Source organism: Meleagris gallopavo, chromosome 5 (genome assembly GCF_000146605.3).
Source record: "Meleagris gallopavo isolate NT-WF06-2002-E0010 breed Aviagen turkey brand Nicholas breeding stock chromosome 5, Turkey_5.1, whole genome shotgun sequence".
Classification (NCBI taxonomy): Eukaryota; Metazoa; Chordata; class Aves; order Galliformes; family Phasianidae; genus Meleagris; species Meleagris gallopavo.
In genome coordinates this window covers 29441405-29445376 of record NC_015015.2, presented here as the reverse complement: position 1 = coordinate 29445376, position 3972 = coordinate 29441405, and positions in this window count along the sequence as shown.

Sequence of the window (3972 nt, the reverse complement as noted above, 5' to 3'; positions counted from 1 at the left end):
ACCCCTGCAGTTCTGTTATATGAGACCCACAGCAAGAGTGTGGCTGCAAAGAGACTAAGGGCTTCTATTAAAAACTCTCCCGCTTGCATCCTTCTCACTAGGGTCTTCAACATGTCCCACCGTAGAATAGTCAATCCATACATAGGGTTAAGCATGGGGATTAGGGTTAGGAAATAAAAGATTTCAGACCCACAGAAAGAATGAGGCTGCAAAGAATTTCCTAAAACATACCAGCAGCATGGGCCACTGTGGTAACTTTCTCCACTTGTATTTTCAGCTTCAGTCTATCCCTCTACAGAAATTTCTGTCCCAGACTTAGGTCTTGGACTAGATTTATGAGCAGAAGAATCAGATATATCATTCTTAGACAAAAGCTTTAAAGCTTAGCTGTACACTTAGTTGTTTTATCCCATGTTTTGAAAAATTATCCAAGTAGATCCAGGTAAACTTTTCAATTCAAATTAAAACATGCTCATATGGAAATCCTCAGTGAAGTGAGGGCTTCCTATCTTAACTGCTGTTTGAATATCCTACATGAATTAGAAAATGCTTTGGGGACTATTTTTTTAGTATGTATTTGTAAAGTTTATAACTTGATATTTATAATAAAAAATGATTTAGCAGAAACTCAATAAAGAGTAACTATAGCTCTGATTCTCATTCTTGTATTACGGGAAGACTGCCATTCATGGCTTGAAAAAATATTGATATATCATCTTATCTAAGCTTGATACTATAATTTTGACAAACCCATTCCAGAATCATTTCAAAGCTGACTGCATGCCTTTCCTCCTGTCTTGTTTCTTCTCTTTCCTTTGATTGTTTGTTTTCATGTGATTTCTCCATTTCAAAGTTAGAAATTTTAGAATTGCAGTAGCATTAGGTCTAAGTGAAATTTAGCCATTAATCAAGAATGCTTGCAAGGAATTTCAACAACTCATGTTGGACATAACTGTTTATTTTAAATTTGATCTTAATTATTGTGAGATCCTAGGCTCTGCAAAAAAAAAAACAATGACAATGTAAATCCTAATATTAGTCAATAGAGAAGGTTAAATGATTAATCTTGGAGGAGAACTACCATTCAGTAATTGACGCTCGTTATTCTCATTGACACCTCAATAAAGAAAGAAAAAAAAGTCAAGATACTAAACGGGGCAAAGACAACAACTACCTTACTTTTTGGGATGTTTAAGACATCCCATTCATCCAGGTCATCCCTTTTTAGCCTATTAAAAGGTAGATTAACTTCATATTGAAATAGACATCTTGCATAAGAAAGGACTGCTGTTTTCCTATTATTTTCATGACTTAGAGTTGTTGCCAGATTTACCTGAAGAATAACAAATACAGCTGCCAAAATTGAACCACAATATTACTGTCAGAAGATTGTTGTAGGTGTTAGGTCTGTATTTTTTTTTTTATAGTTATAGCACTGTTGACTAAATTAATATATTTTTCTTTATAGTATACTAGTAAAATGGAACTTCAGAATTGTTTTATTTCTTTAAGACAAACAAAAAATTGTTCAATGTCAGTTGGCACATTATGGAAGCATCAGGCTTAGAAAGTAAGGATGTACTGACGCGTTGGAAGCTAGACTAGCATTTTTCTATTAGAGATTTGATTTATTCTCTAAATATGTAAATATTCCTTTTTAAAAAGATAATTGCACTATTGCTTCCTTAATATATTTTTAAAAAAACTAATTTTGATGAAAAAAGATTTTCAGAGCATTATCTTCATACATGTTTTTACTAGTTTAAAAAAAAGAAAAAATTACACTGTCCCTGTGACTGAGCACAAGACTAAGAAGAACATCTGCTATATGTCTGGTATATAACTCTGTGAATGGGAGTATTTTAAATCAACATTCAGCCTTCTTGCTAAACTCAATCCTTCTAAGTCAGAGTTAGAAAGAGTGCTAGAGATTCCTACAAAGGAGGAGGACATTGAGGTTACCTCTATTTTGCTTCAGACCGCCCCTCAACTGCCATTTTGTCACACAACAACAAAATGTATTGGATTACTTCCAGGAATACTCTACCATTATTTACAGGCCACCAACATCAGCCTCTTATGTCATGGATCAACAAAACAAAATGGGAGGCACCACTTTCAGAGCAACTTTCAAATTCATAGTAACTTTTTGTCTTTCAGGGCTATTTCAATCCATTTCCTAGATGAAAAAATTTAAATCTTTTAAGTTGATAAGTTCTCTAAGTCATACTTTTTTATTAGTTATTTTCAAGGTTTGTTTTTTTTTTTAAACTTAGTTTAGAGTTCATTCTTTTCAATTATGTTTTTAAGTGTTGATACTACATTTGGAGATGTGCAGGAGTCAACTCTTGCAACAATAATGCTGAAGACACAGAGTTAGACAGCTGTTTTCATTAACCTAAGTGTAATAGATCTAGTCTGTGATAGGATTTGAAGCCATATCTGTGCAAGCACTCCCACCCTCCCACCTATCATTCTCCCATCTGTCTACATAGTTCCAGAGCTTTGAGGACTGTTTTGATTTATATTGCTTTACACAGGTAAAGTGATCTCTCACTTGAAGATTTTAAGTAGCAGACTGCTGTCCTGCTTCTAGAAACTTCCCCCCTTCCCCCCCCCCATATTTCACCACTGTTTTCCAGTACTCAGTTCCTAACTCACACGGAAGGATAACTGGATATGTGAAATGACAATTCATTGTCAGGATCTTTATCGTAGGTTAAATAAAAAACAAATCTCATCAACTGGCTATTCTCTTCGACATGTGATCTCTGAATGCTTCAGCTTTCTGTTCAAAGAAGAGACTACATTTGTTCATAATATAAAGACGACCCTTTTATGTCATTTACTTTAGCTTAAAATATTTCAAGCTGTTATGTCAGAAATCCAAGATTAAAACATTATATTTTACTTGCCAAGAAAAGAAAGAAAAGAATGAAGAGGAAATACTCTAAGAATTAAAAATACTGGACCTCTTTGAACATACTACCCTATGCAGTTTTCTGGAAAACATAAAAAGAAAAAAATACTTGGAAGAATGTTTTCAAAGTTGCTTTCTTACAGCAAAAGTGCCAGTATTTACATTGTTGACAAACTAAGTTTGCATTCATTTTAACTAACCTCTTTTCCTGCTGATTTATTTGGGGTGTTTTCCAGAAATTAACTGATGATATCCAAATATGATACTTCTCCTGTTCTATTCCAGACAGGACTTTCAAAGAAACACATGGAAGTGCTAACATTGAGTGGTTACAGAATAAGGCCGAAGAGAAAGAGGAAGTTGTATATCCTGACAGTTCTGCAATCCACCAAGTCTGTTATTTCTGTTCTGTCTTTATAATGGCTATAAAATATGAGCTGGGAGTATGATGTCAATGCATCCACTTTCAATAATTGATATGATGAATAATCTCAACCTTCTGACACCTCCTGTATCTCCCCTCATCTCAAGAAACTTCATTCATCAGCCACATTTGAAATGTTTAAGTAATCTCAGTGATGTATGAAGCACTGAAACTCCCTTGTTAGAAATCTATGCTACTAACATTCTATCAAATTAAAAAGCCACTGAGCTCTTGTGCATAAAATTATCATAAATTATTTCTGAAGGTTCACTGCTGTTTGGAATGTTTAATTGCTCACTCAGCTGAACTTCAGCAGCTCTGGATTATTAATCAATTTTTGAGAAGGTTTCTCATAATGTCTTCATGCTGCAGAGAACCTCTGCAAAAGAGTTTTATGCAGCAAACCAATAGCAGACATCCATATCTTTAACAACATTTCTATATTTAAGAATATGTTGATTGTTCACTTATCAGAAGATTGCAAAATTGTAAGTAACTCAGACTAATTTATTTGAATGAGAAAATAGATTCTTCAAAACAATATTTATAAGTAAGAATGAAGGTAGATAAGACAGACATTTGAAGAATTTAATCCAGGTCTTGCTGTGGCATCAACAAAGGTCTTTTG